The 15,269-nt window shown below is 39.7% G+C and overlaps 1 pseudogene; it reads right to left on the bottom strand.

Moving 5' to 3' along the window:
- The window catches only part of LOC149206367 (lysine-specific histone demethylase 1 homolog 3-like), a 100,787-nt pseudogene extending 90,868 nt beyond the window's left edge, over positions 1-9,919 (bottom strand).
- Positions 9,920-15,269: the final 5,350 nt, after the last annotated feature.

Raw genomic sequence — 15,269 nt, 5'->3', positions numbered from 1 at the left:
ATTTGGGCCAATTTGTAATCTGTTTCCAGGCTGGTGACCTTTTCCTTAAGTCTGTTCATCTCCGTGGTCTGAATGGACATTTCTTCCATTACCTTAACTAGCCTGTTTGCTTCATGACTTGTAGAGCCTGTTGTTGATGCAGTTGGTGTAGATGTTGGTAGTGCAATGGCCATTGGAGCAGTGGGAGCTAAGGATGCTGCCAATGTAGAAGGTACAACAGTGGTAACTGTTGGAATGACAGTTGCAGGAGCATCATCAAGACTAGCTTATTTGAGCTACATCAAGCTATCTAGTTCTTTCTCCATCTCCTTCAAGTGATCATTCAGTTGCAGCACTAGGTCCATCATCTCTTCATGATTGCTCTGACTTTCCAGGACTGCCTTTGTCTGTGGGTATTGTGAGTGAGGTAGTTTAAGATGTTTCTTGAGGGCTGCTATGTCCTCATTCTTCTTCTTGATCAACTGTTCAGTAGCCTTAATATCACTTGGATCATGTTCGAGTTCAATGACCAAGTCCTCCAATGATTTTATCCTGTTATCTTTGGCTTGTGAGGAGGCCTTTTCCAGTTTGTATTGGGTTTTCACATTATCCAATGAATCCTGCAGCTTGTGGGTAGCCATGGCCTTTCCTGTAAGGGTGGAGTAAATCATTTCTCCAGCCTGCTTATGGAACTCTATCTGATCAATGGGATGAACATCCCTGGCCAACACCTTAAAATTAGTTTTCTTGTAATCTGTCGAGGTCTTTGGTGGCTGAACAGTGGGCAACAGAAATGACACCTGCATCTTGCCTGCTTTGAATTCAAAGGCTGACATCAATTTGGTCTGGTTTGGTGGTGTAAGCTTAAGTATTGGGCATATGTCTCTGCCTTCAACTTTTCATTCCTCATATTTATTTCTTTGAATCTGTCTTTGATATGCTTTTCCCAGTCAGCTGGCCTGGCAAAGGAAGAAACCTCCATAATCTGTCCTCTCTATCATCTGCGTGTTGGAGGTTGATGGCTGCTGTGTTTCACCTGATGCAACTGTTCCTTTACTTCTCTACCCCATTATCTCAGTGTAATTTATTTCCTCTGAAACAATGCTTTCCTCTTGTTCAGACACAGGATTCAACTTGGGTCTCTTTCTTAGCTCAAACAGTTCATCAGTAGTCTCCATGGCAGAGCTGGATGCCCCTTCCCTGTTCCTCTTAGGATTCTTTCCTAATTTGCTGGGGTTTGAAGCACAGGATGAACATTCATTGTTTCTCCTATCTCTGGAACCCGCAGGAAAGAGCTCTGGTCAAATTGTTTTTCAAGGTCAATCAATGTTTTCTCAACATCCACAACTGTGCTGTCCATATCAATCAATGTTTTCTCCACCCACTCAGATTGGTTAGCAAACCATTCAATGTCTGGTCTTGGGTGGTGGATGTAAGGTCTCAACTTGACCTTAAGTATCATGTTGTTTATGACCCCATGAGGGTCATTTTGCCATATAAAGCTGGTTCTAAACTTCATCTGTTGTAGTAACCTGTCGGCCTTTGGTCCAACCTCTCTATTATTGCAAATGAATGGGCCCAATTGGTTTTTCACCCTGAATTGGGTTTTTTTCCTCGCATATAGCAAGTGGACCTCATAAGAATTGATGATTTGTCTGAAATATTCAAGGGAAATATCCTCATAGGGAGGTATTTTGGGAATTTATAAGGGGCTAACTGGCAGCCATAAACTCTTATCTCAGTGTGGTTCTGGTAGAGGTACTAGTCTCCCGCCTTGCTATTCTTTGCCAATTGTAGCACTCTCTTGATCTCTTGGCTGATTCTAGGATGAGTATTAGAAGTCAGCAAGTTCATGACTGGATACACAAAGGAGTCTATGAAATCTTTGTAAGTGAATGTTGTGGAAAACTTCTGGACCAAGAGTGTTCAGTAGACTACTAATCTGTCCTTTCCCTTGGTGTCCAATTTCTATATGCTCACAGGAAACTTATCTATCTGGTAAAATAAAAACATATAAAACAACATTGAAGAGTATTTGAAAGCTCTTTCAATCGGAAGTCTGGTGAATTGTTCATGCATTCTGTCTGCAATGAACTGAGCATAATTATACATGATAGCAGGAGGCTTGCTTGGAGTGAAAATGGTCAGGAAAGCCACGATGACCTCATCCACATGCTCATCTGATGTGTATCGTAGGATGCATGAGAGAATGGTGATTATGCGTTTGTCGTTTTATGAGAAAATGGTGATAGCATAGGGTGGGGTATCTATAGGAGTATGGCAGTCTTCAATGATAAAATTCTGGAAAATTTGCTTGATTTTCACTTGGTCTAATGTGATGTACAAGTCCAATAGGTTTCCAATGTATAGAAGGGTATGATTAGGGCTATATTGGATTTTTAGCATTTGGTTGATTGACTCAGGTCTAATAGTGAATAAAAACTGCTAATTTGGGGCAACAATAGCCCTTTGGCTAGGGACATAATAGGCATGACAATAATGTACAATATCTGGGAAAGGGTGAACTTCTGGGAATGTGTATTTGGGTAAATTGGATTCCCAAAGGTTGATGTCATCTGCATGGTTCAAAAATCTATCCTTACTCCAACAGTGGAGCTTCAGAAGGTGGGCTGGAGTTGCAGTGTCTTTTATTTGGAAATCCTTGTCTGCTAGGGCCAAATGGTCAATGTCCAGGTGAGGGGTTGACACAGGTCTGACATCCAGAGAGGTCTGGGCAGCCATCTTATGGGGAAAGGTGTGAATTGGGCTTGCACAGACTGTAGAAGTGAAGCTTGAACAAGTCTGGTGGAGTGAAAGGGTAGTTTGCAGGTCGGAAAAGAGGGGTTTGGGTATTCAGGGGGGAAATACTCTCAATTTAGGGAAAATTAATTAAATTCAATCAATTTAACATTTGAATTCACTGTACGTTTTTAAATTTGAGAGGGTCATTCTGGTTTCTTGTCAAATACCTGGAAATGGTGGTATAGGCTGCAAATGGTTTCAATGGTGGCTGCAGAGGGTACTGTGGCTTTAGCTGTGCACTGGATGGCTGAATTGGGTGTTCGGAGCGTGTTCGGGAGGTAATTAGCGGTCAAATTTGGCTGCAGAGGCTTAGGGTGGCACAGGAAGGCTTAGGAAGCTTTCATAGAGCGAATGAGCAAAAAGAGTGAAAATGAGCATCTTCAGCATTTTAACCGGAAAGGGTTAGCATTTGGTGTGGAATTTCATAATGAGCAGTGGGTGGTTTCAGGGGCCATCGCACCACTTTTGGTAGTTGGGCAGTATTTCCTCGAGAGCACGTGAGTTCACGTAGTGCTGCCACGTAACTGAAGAGGGCCCGAGCAAAATCACGAATCTCGCATGCTCTTGGGCAGGTAAAGTTAGGCAAGGGAATCAGCGTGATATGGATGCATGTCGTTAGATCTGGGGGTACAAGATCTAATGGTTGTCGCGCGATGGAGTTGCACGGAGGGAACTCAGGCGGAGGCTTGCCGGGCCCGAGGGATTAATTACACTTAACTGTAATTAATTAATGAATAATGTGGGGTTTGTTAACTACACCAGGGTGGTGGGTTAAATAGGTTTATGTCAGGAAAATGTGAATTGCGGAGTAGTTAATTGAATAATGCAGAGGGGGGGGAATAAAACTTAAGACAAGGGGGGTTTTATGGGTTTGTAGGAAAAATAGGGAACTTAATAAGGGGAAAATGTTTTTTTCAAAGGGGAATAGGTTTCACACTAGGGAAAAGGGGTTTTGGGTTGGGAAATGACTTTTGGAAGGTAATTTGCTAGGGAAATGTGTGAAACCAAGGGGAAAGGATCAAAATGAAGGAAAAAGGGTATTTTAACAAGAAATGATGGGATAATGGGGAAATTAGTAAATATGTAGTGGGGGATGAAATGAAATGAGGGGAAGTTAATCAAATCATCTTTTGAACATCCTTTCACTTTAATAATTGCTCTTGTACACTGAAACATTGGATTAAGCATGATAAATGTGCTTATGCTTCAATCAACTTTGTACTTCTGCTTTTCCTGAGGGGAAAAAACTTTGTACTTCTGCAACCTTTCTTCTACTTACCCTTTACTTACCCTAACATTTTTTCTTCACTTTATTGGGTGCATTTAAGCTAGTAGACCCTTTCTTTCCCTTTTCTTTTGTGAAACAAACTATCTAATTCTAACCTTATATCTTCCAATGGCTTAGATTAAGCTTATGAGCACATTTTATTTCTCTACCTAACTATTGATCTGCCAAGATTAAACAATTTGGCTAGATCTTTATTCTCTAACTATAAACATGAAATTTAAAGCATGAACTAGTCAAGATTAAACAGTTTGACTATCATGGGTTGTGGCATTTATGACAAGCTGCACACAACCATTATTTTGCACAGTAAAGTAAAAAGTAGTGGCACTTGGACTTGCACACTTTCATGATCTGTTTTTGTTTGGGGTTCATATATTTTCACTTTTTTGATCTTTTCTTATTCTTTTTGTCCTTTGATATTTCTTTTAGGACATACCCTCTTTACATTTTTTATTTTTTAATATGGAAAACATTTTGCAGAAAGCAAAAGTATGTACAATATTACAAGATCAACCACAACTAATTCAAAATTATGAATCCTATTATAGGACCCTAACAGAAACCATGTCGCTAAGCCCAATTGAGCTCGCATGGCAATCAATCGTTTTGGCTGGTGCAGCAAATCCAAATCCATCATCACCGATTGCATGGGTTGATTGTTTGTTAGAATATGGTACTTCCTCTGATCCTTTTTCACGTACATTTTCTACTGATGAAGTTATCATCCAATCAATGATGACAAAAGAAGAACCATGGGCAGATTATCATCATTGATCCCATCTTCCAAATCACATAGAAGATATTCCAAATGAACTAAATCACCCTTCAATTGTTGATTTCCTTTCAAATTCTATATTTATAGACACAGTCGATTCCGAACGAAACTTATCAAATATCAAAGAAACCATTTCTATCGATATTTCAACCAAACCTGGAATTGTAGAAAACATCCATGTTGGCAAATCTTGTTCTCCATCGGAACTTGAAACTTATCGTGCTCTTTTTCATGAATTCCACAATATATTTGCTTGGTCATATGAGAAAATGCCAAGTATTGATTCTAGTATAGTTGAACATGAGATTAAAATGTATCCTGATGTCAAGCTGGTACGACATCACCTCCGTCTTGTTCATCTGAAGAAGGCTACCGCCATAAAAGTAGAAGTTGAAAAAATTTTGCATGCTGGTTTCATATACCCCATTCTTCTTACCGATTAGGTTTCCAATATTGTTCCTGTCATGAACAAACAATGAACAATACGAGTGTGCGTTGATTATAGGGACATTAATCATGTTTGTCCAAAAAAAAACTATCCCACTCCCTTTATCAACCAGATAATTGATGAATGTGCCGGATGTGAAATATTTTCATTTATGGATGGCTTTTCCAGCTATAATCATATCAATATTTGCCCATAAGACTAATCTAAAACTGCCTTTATTTGTCCTTGGGGCACATTCACAGATAGGAAACTCCCTTTTGGTTTGAAGAATGTTGGGGCAACTTTTCAGAGGGTAATGAATTATGCCTTCCACGACATCAAACACATTGTTCAACCCTATCTAGATGACTTACCTACTCATTCACGGAAACAGGCTGATCACCCGCAACATTTGAGAGCCATCTCTTTACGGTGCCGACACTACAAAATTCAAATCAATCCACATAAATTTGTGTTTTGTGTTGGTTTTGGTTGTTTTCTTAGTTTCATAGTGTCCAAAGAAGGAATTCGACTCGACCCCTTGAAGGTTAAGGCAATTATTGATCTGCCTCCCCCTTCCAATTTACTTCAGTTACAAAGACTCCAAGGGAAGGCTAACTTTCTAAGGAGAGTCATTCCCAACTATGCCAAAATGGCTAAAGGATTTACTCGTCTTTTGAAAAATGGAATTCCCTTCCATTGGGACCAGGTTGCGCAAGCTTCCTTTGATGCTACCAAAGATACCCTGATCCGAGTGTCATTAATGTATTCCCATAATTATCAGAACGACTATTTCCCGTATCTCGCTGCTATAGATACAACCATTGCTATGGTTTTAGTCCAAGAAGATGATGGGATTGAACATCCGATTTATTATTTAAGTCATAATCTCAATGATACAGAAGTTAAGTATTCTTATGTTGAGAGGCTAACTTTGGCTTTTGTTCAAGCTGTATAGAGATTTCGCCATTATATCCTACTTTGAAAGGCCACTGTCATTTTGGATTGCAACCCTATGACATACTTCTTGTCACGTCAATTTCTGGGGGAAATTATTCAAAATGGATCATCATTTTTTAGGAATTTGATTTGGAATTCATCAAATCCAAGTCAAAGAAATCTCTAGTTTTTGCCGAGCTTCTTTGCGACCTTCCCTCTACCACCATCGACTCAAAAACATAACCATCAATTCCAGATGAGTCTTTGTTTTTGATCTCGTCATCTAACCCTTGGTATGGAGATATACTGATCTATCTCCAAACCCAAACTTTCCGGTCTGATACCTCTCGCTTGCAAAAACAACGTATTCGATATCAAGCCAAAGATTATCTGATCATTGGCGACACCCTTTATTGTCGCGATATCGATACAATTTTTCGTATGAAGTGTTATCACTCAGGTTGTTCCCCAAAAGCAGTGGAAAAGGGAATACGGCTGAGGTAACCACTAACCAGTCTTTTAGCTGCAGATTCTAGCTAATCTGCAACCAGAGAGGGCTCTCTCTTTATGATTTAGCTTTGTTTTGCTATATGTTAGGCTAGTTATGAAGTGCAGATAGTTGTTGGATGTTTGGAATGTGACATTCAATAAAACAGAGCTGCATAGTGTGAGAAGTTCAGACCATTGGGTTAATGGATTCAGATGAAAATAAACTTTTGGATATGGTTTCTTTGGCAAAGGAGGGACTGCAGAGCAAGATAATTACACATGGAACAATCTTCAAGATGAAATAGGATGAAATGGAGTCAGGGAATGAAAGGAAATTAAGAATCTTTCATTATGCTAACAGAGGGAAAATGAGTAAATACTACCAAGGAGCAATTAATAATTCCTTAATTGTATTCAGGGTGTAAGAACCAGGGAGACAGGAGCAGTTAAGAATTCCTGACTATGCTAGTCCTGTAGAAAACATAAAAAATGATAGGAATTGAACACAGAGTACAACAAAGTAAATTCTGGGCTATTCTTTTTTCCTGCAATTTAGAACATGGTATTTAGATGATATATAAAACATAGAAACAATAAAACATGAGTTAGAAAAGACTTATTGATCCATGAGACAATCCAAGAATTCTGCAACATATTCTTCTGTCATTAATTCCATAACCAGAGAGTTCATCAGCAAAGCATTCCAACAATCTTTATTCAGAAGAGTTCTCAAAATTTACAGCGCAGGTCCAGAATGATATTCACCAACCAACCCCCAATACATCTCTAGGGGAGGTATTTATACAAAAATGAGTTACAAAATATCTCATAGAGAAAATATCAAGCAATAAATTTATCCATCTACTTCTTCAAAGGCAGTAAATGACATTGAAAATAGAGCGCAATGAATGTAGGAGTAACTTCCACTGTACTGGCTGCCTTAGGTGGTCTGCTATATTTGACTTTTTGACTCAACAAGTTGGCTGGTAGCTGTCTCTTTAATTTGCGTCCCTGCATTGCTGTCCCGGCCCTTTCATCTGTGCCTGATTCTGCTTTAACGCATTTTAGCGTGAATTCCTTCCTTTGTTATTTTCATTTTTCTGATAGGTGGCACGTGCATTTGAATTTGATTTAATGCAGATGATCAAAAGAGGATTAAAACTACCTTGGTAAAACCTCTAACATGCTCTGCCACCATTGGTCTGTTGGCAACTGGTGTCTTTGTAGTTTTATCAATATTTCATCAGCTTCAGTGTACCTGTAGAAATCGGGTTGGACTTCAAAAAGATGCATTATTTCATGCTCAATATAGAACAAATTTTCCAACTTGTCATATAAGCTTTGCCCAGAGGGAGGGACTATGTCTTCTGAAGTGATTGATGATGCTATGATCTGATTTGCAGCATATGTATTCACCCTATGAGCATACTGTTCATGTGTCAACAACCTCTAATTGCTGGTTAACAAACTGGGTAGACCCCTTTGCTGCAAGGCTGTAAACTTTTCTGTAAAAGCATTTATTTCTTCCTGCATTTCTTGACATTTTCTCTCCAGATTTTGCACAAAACTCTTCATAGTCAACACCTTTTTAATTGTCAAAATTGTACCTGTTCTGTCCCCGATATCTAGAGCTGCTAATTGCTCTCTGGTATGAGTATTCAAAAAATGAATTAGTCTATTGGCCTGTTCGGGCATGTTTCTCAATAGTGCTCTGGCCTTTTGAATCTCCACTTGAGCTATTTCTATCAATTCAATTTGCTCATGGATTGTTTGAATTGATCTCCATTGATCAGTGATGGACTGGCCAATTTTAGTCCACAAAATTGTCTTGATTTCTGACAGAGTTTTATGAAGAGTAAGCTCTTTTTCCAAGGATTTTACCTTATTTTCCAAGGCCTTTACCTCTCTTGTTTTCTCAGCCACAGTTATTTTTGATTTATCATAGCTTACCTCTAACTTGGCTAGTTTTTCTTTGGCTTCCTTTAGCTCTGCCATTTGGAGTTCTAAAGCCTTTATTTCCTCCATCATCTTTTCCATGCTCATGCTGGTATCTGGCACTGTTGTTGTTGCTGCTGTTGAAGTATCTGTGGCTGATGTACCTGTTGTCGATGCTGGGGAAGTGGGAGGGACTGATGTTGTTGCTGTAGGAGGAGAAGTTGTAGCTATTGGGGCTATTTGAGCTGGTTGAGAGGCCAACTCTCCCTGTTTTTCCTGCAATGCTTTCTCTAAAGCCTGCTCTGTTTCACTTAGCCTTTGATTCATTTTTATTAACAGCTCCATCATATCTTCTTCTTCTTTTTCTTTCACCATCTCTGTGGTCTGCAGATGCATAGTAACTGGCAGTCTTAATTGCTTCTTGAGGGCAGCTATGTCATCCTCCTTTTTCTTTGTAAGTGCTTTTATTGCCTTAGGGTCCTTGGGATTATGTCCCAGATCAATGATGATTTCCTCCAAGGAATTTATCCTATTGTCCTTAGCTAGAGAGGATGCTTTTTCCAACTCTAATTGAGCAGATGTATTGTTCAGTGAATTCTGCAATTGCTGAGCTTGTATGGCCTTGTCTGCCAAAGTGGAATAGACCATTTCATCGGTTTGCCTGTGCAGCTCAACCTGGTCCAAAGGGTGAATGTCTTTGGCCAGAGCCTTTAGATTTGTTCTAATATAATCGGCAACTGACTGTGGCTGCTACACTGTGGGCTTGAAATGACTCAAGATCAATTTCCCTTCCTTGATATCATAGGCAGACATCAATCTCTGTTTTGGCAGGAGTCATTTTGAGGAACTGATCGTAAAGCTGCATTCTTATTTGCTCATTTTGTGCCTTGATCTCCATGAATGGCCTCTTAATATTGGAGCTTTGTTTGCTTTGTGGCCGTGCTGATGAAATTTCCATAATAGGTTGTTTTCCAAATTGTTGTCCATGAGAACTGGTAGGTGATTTTGTCACTGTGGAAGTCAGTGGGCTGGCTACCATTTCACTTCTTGGACTTTCAATGATCTCCTCAATAACTTCCTCTTCAGGTAGAGGATCCACTCTCTGCCTCTTTGCTTCTGGCTGCTCCGCTGGCCCACTTATTGGTGTGTCCTCTTCCCGGTCCCTTTTTCTGTGCTTCTCCTCATTGAGAGGAGTCTGCAATGCTGGTATCTCTGGTGCATTGATCTGGGTAGGAGGAATTTTCCCTTGGCCTTGCTGCTGTGATGATGTTGACTGATCGGTCATTTCTTCTTGTTCCGAATGCATCACTTCTTTGCCTTTGGATGTGCCTGCAGGAGGAGTATCTTCTTGGGCAGGTTGTTGTGAAGTTGTAGCAACTGATGTGTCCGCTCCTATGTGTTGAGGCAATTTGAAGGAGACCTGTCCAAAAGAGTCCAGGTCAAGAGTTTTTTCAAGGTTTTTCATTGCCTACTCCATTTTCTCTTCCCTAGTAATCTGCTCTACCAAAGTGCCTTCTACCCATTCATCTTGATTAGCATACTGTTCTATATGAGGGATTCTACAATGTTAATAGCCTGATAGCCTATATTTTGTCTTTCTATCATTGATAAATCCTTTTGGGTCATAGGGTACCCACCAAAAGCTCCTTTTTAGTTTGAGCTGCTCACTTAATATCTTTTCAGCATCTTTCCACCCTTCCTTTTTGTTAATAATGAAGGGGCCTAATTGGTTTCTTAGCTTCAGCTGAGCCTTTTTCTTGGCTTCATAAAAATGAGTCAAATCTAAGCTAATAAACTGCCTAAAGTATTCAAGGGGAAAAAATCTCATGGGTACATACTTTGGCAGCTTGTAGGGGCATAATTCACAGCCATAAATTCTGATCTTTGTGTGATTCTGGTAAAAGTACCAGTCACCTACTTTATAACTTTTGGACAGTTGCAAAATTTTCTGCATGTCACCTGAGAGTCTGGGAGGGGGACTTGTCATCAGCAGAGATGAGACTGGATATATAAATAGATCAATGAACTCACAATAAGTATAAGGAGAATTATGGACTATATGGAAGACTGGGGTCCAAAATATGACAGATCTCCTTTCTCCTTTTGCATCCAATTTCTTGACAGGGAACTGAAAACTATCTGTTTGATAGTATAAGAACAGATGGTATATGTATGCTGTATACTTGAAAACCCCTTCTCTATTTAGGCTCATGAATTGTTCATGGATTTTGTTGCTAATGAAGGTAGCAAAGTCAAACTTGATGGCAGGAGGGTGCCCTGGAATAAATATGGACATCAGAGCTAGAATAGTTTCATCAACATACTCACTTGTTCTAAAACCCAGGACGTAGGATATCATGTCAATAACAGTTCTCCCAACTTCATTGAAATAGACCTGGTGAAAAGGAGGTGAGTCTCTAGGCTGGGAGTCTGGGCTCATGAATAACTTGGCAATTCAGCCTATCTCTGCAGAAGATAGTTTGGAGCCTTGGTCCAGCAGATACTTCATAGACAGGGGAGCCAGAGGCTGATTAGGCTTGAAATGCAACATCTCATTGATTGAGTCAGGAGTGATGTAGAATAGGACAATGTCATTTGGGGACATGACTGCTCTTTGAGTAGGCTCATAGTTAGCACAACACAAGTGGATTATATCAGGAAACAAATTGATTGATGGAAGATAATATATGGGCAGATTGGACTCCCAGATGCCATAGAGATCAATCTTGTTTAGGTAGTTGTTTCTAATTTCACAGAAGGTTTGCAGATGGTTTTAGATACCCATTAGGTCTTGTATTTGGAAGTCCGTATCAGCTAAGGGCAACCATTCCAGCTCCTTGTGTGGTGCATTCAAAGGGGCAACATTGAGGGCTACTGGAGGTTCAGTTCTTCAACCCTCTATGATTTTTGAACTTGAATTTTGAGTTTTCACTGCAATAGTAGGTAAAATATGAGTTTCTGGGGCTTTCTGCGGGAATTGCACGTTGAAATGGGTTTAAATTTTTAGCTAAACAGGTAAATTTGCAGAGGTAAACACAGTTCATAGGTTTTCTTTGAAAAAATGGGCCGAACAGAGGTTTAAAAGCAGAGGTTCGAGGGCAGCGCTGTGTTTTTAATTCGAAATTTGGTTCTACGGGCAATTTTTGGAGAAAAACTTGGAAAAACAGGTTTTGGGAGAATAATTTGGGTAAATACCTGTTCTATGGACACCTGGTGCACAACGCAGGTGGCAGGCTGAGCTGAGGGACTGAGTAGCGGAGTTGATTTCCCTGGGTGGTGGACTGTGCAGTGAAAATGGTGTTTTGGTCATTGGAAATCATGGAAATATCGTGCAGAACAAACAAAGTGAAATGGACAAAAACGACGTTTTAACGGCTTTTTGACAAAATTTTTAATTTTGGCGGGTTTTTGGCATGCTTTATTCGGGTGATGTCAGCATGACGTCATGATTTTGTCATATAGCGGGGGGTACGGAGGCCGACCTGGCAGTGACGTGGTGGACACGGCGGATGATATGGAGGTGCGGTGGTGGGTGATGTGTTTGATGACGTGAGGGTGACGTCAGCGGGGCGGGGGCATAGGCGGTAAGCGGTTTGGCCCTCGCACCACTTTTGGGTGATAGTGGTATTGTCAGAGTGGGCAGCGATCATGCCGGGCACCTGACACCTGTCCTCGGTATGGCGGCAATACCGCCCATCCCCCGGACGCTATCGTTCGGCGTATAAGGGCTAGCGATATGCATGAGGGCCGTCCGATCTGGGGGATCGGATCCGATGGCTGGCGGCATGTTAAATAGGCGGAGGGGTAATATATGGGACCCGCCATAATATTTCAGCGTTCTGTAAGGTTTTTGCGAAGTATTACAGTGTATTGCAATTTTGGGTTGCGGGTTGGTTATTTAATCAACCAAGTGTTAATTAAATCCCATGGTTTGTATGTGCGGGGAGGGGTTATTATAAGGTTCCAAGTGAACCTATAATTCCCGTAAACCTTAGTATATGGCTATATTAAGCCGGGGGTTGGGATATTTATCTTTTTAGGGACCTTTATGCTATTTCATGTATAATAGGGGTGGGGAAAACTTTAAATAGGAGCTATATAATAAAGTAAAGTGTTAATATGGTTTTGCGAATAGAAAATGCTAAGCTAATAAGGTAATAACTTAAGCTTTTATGGAAATGAAAGTGAAATGGAATGATTATTTTTACACAAGAAATGTGGCTTGTTTTGGCTAAGTAAACACAAAATTCCACTTAGTATTTCTCATAGAATGAAATGAATTAGGACTACTGAGCAGATCTCACTTGTCCTTGAAGGGATGTTAGTAAGTGTTCTCGGGGAAATGAGAGGGGAAATTAGTCATGCTCCACTGAAATGTAGCCACTTTTCCATGGTACCTGTGATAGCCATGAGATAGATCACAAAAAGGACAAAACTGTTCATGAACTTTCTTCTACAACATCCAACTGCCTACCCAACCTAATACACCTAACATTTTTTCTTCTTTTTCCAGGGTGCATTTGAACTAGCAAACCCTTTCTATTTTTGTTTTTCTTTTAACTGTCCTCCTATCTAAGTCTGCCCTTATCTCTTCCAGGGGCTCAGATTTAATTGTTGAGCACCCTTGCTTCTCTACCTAACTATTGATCTTCCAGGCTTGAACTATTGAAACAGACCTTATTCTCTAGTTCTACAACAAGAAATTTAAATATGGACTGGACAAGATTGGGCTGTTTGGCCATCCATCAAGTGTGACAGAAGTCACTGATTGCATAATCTGAACTTGTTTGCAAAAAATAGGATAGTAGTGGCATTTTGACTAGCACACTTTCCTGGTCTTTTCTTTGGGGTTCATTTTCTTTCTTTCTTGACCAATTCATTCTTTTGCCCTTTGATTATTCTTTTAGGGCATACCCTCTTTACATTTTTTTAAATTTTTTGGTTTTTTGAAAATATGGAACCTTTGCAGCATGGAAAGGATGATCATATTTTGCATTTCCACAGCCAATCATGAAATATGACACCTATTGGTATAGGAATCTAATAGGAAGATAAGAAAGTTATAAATGATTGCCACTCTGGTGCTTGTGGTGGAAAATTATCTAGTTATGCTACCGCATAGAAAATTATTTGTGCTAGTTACTTCTAGCCTACCATATTTAATGATTGTATTACTACTATCACAAGTTGTCATTCAGGTCAGATTTTTTACCGTAAAACTTGATTACCACTTGCACCACTGCATCTCGTTGTCGTTGTTGGACCATTTGCAAAATGGGGCATTGATTTCATGACATGTAACCCTCACTCGGCCGGGGGACATGGGTATATTATTGTCATCGTTGACTATTTTACGAAATGGGTTGAGGCGATGTCTACATTAAAAAGCAATGGTGATATAACTGCACTTTTTTTATTCAACCATGTGGTTGCACGGTTTGGTGTACCACAAGCTGTAGTTACAAATCATGGTTCACATTTTCACAACCACATGATTACTAAATTAACTGCCAAGTTAGGACTCTCACATGATGGTTATACTCCTTATTATCCACAGGCTAATGGTCAAGTTTAAGCCATTAGCAATGTCCTTAAGCAAATGCTTCAACGAATGATAGGAGTTCATAAACGAAACTGGCATTTGATCATGTACTCAGCTTTGTGGGCTTACCGTCCCTTAGTAAGAAATGTAATTGGATTCACACCTTTCCAATTGGTGTATGGTCTTGAGGTAATCTGAATACTACAATGTGAGATTTCATCACTAAAACTCACAATTGACTTGTTACTTGACACTTTTGATGAGGAAGCACGTTTCTTAGAACTCATCCATCTAGATGAAACACATCGTGAGGCTGAATTGGCTAATGAAGCAATATGACCGCAATGTGAAGCTTCGCATATTCTCAAAATGAGACCTAGTCTTGCTTTATGATCAGGAAGCCGATAAATTAGGAAAAGGAAAATTTGAACCACTATGGATGGGCCCCTACATTGTCAAGCGTGTTTTGGAAAAGGTGTTTACGAGTTTGTTTTTTATGATGGAATTCCATTGTTGCAGCCACGAAATGAGCTGTATCTTAAACGTTACTATGCTTGATTGTGCGTAGTAAAAACACTGTATATATGCGTTGATTGCATTTGTGTGTCACAATGTGACTTTTAGAGTTTTTATGTGGTTAGTAATCTGCTTTTCATTTGTTGCAGATGTCAAAATCTTTGAAACCATTTGTTGGTTATGCCAATGGTGCTAGTTGTAGTACGTAGAACCTATCCTCTGCATCTAGGGCCATATTCGCTCCAAGTGGCGAGTTAGTGAGTTTTCAAGGGATTTGTATTGATCATTATGAGAACAATAGTGCTGAGTATAACACATTGATCGAACTCCTCTCTGATTCCATTTCACTTGGCATTCACCGAATCATCATTAGGCTAGGCTAACAAATTTTTGTACTACAACTTACAAATGTTTATACCATTCGAAATCCAACTATTCATTGTATATTCCTTAGAGTTCATCTCTTGGAAAGACATTTTTATTACATCCAATATCAACACATTTCCAAAAACTTTAACACATTAACTGATTCTTTAGCGAATTATGTGTTAAACAGGTATTTACGACATATGTAAAG

The sequence above is a fragment of the Pinus tabuliformis genome, chromosome 1_2, assembly GCF_031772625.1.
Source record: "Pinus tabuliformis cultivar Carrire ecotype Pingquan chromosome 1_2, CPIR1, whole genome shotgun sequence".
In the NCBI taxonomy this organism is placed as follows: domain Eukaryota; kingdom Viridiplantae; phylum Streptophyta; class Pinopsida; order Pinales; family Pinaceae; genus Pinus; species Pinus tabuliformis.
The sequence above is the reverse complement of the archived record's forward strand: the minus strand, read 5'-3'. Positions and strand labels throughout refer to the sequence as shown.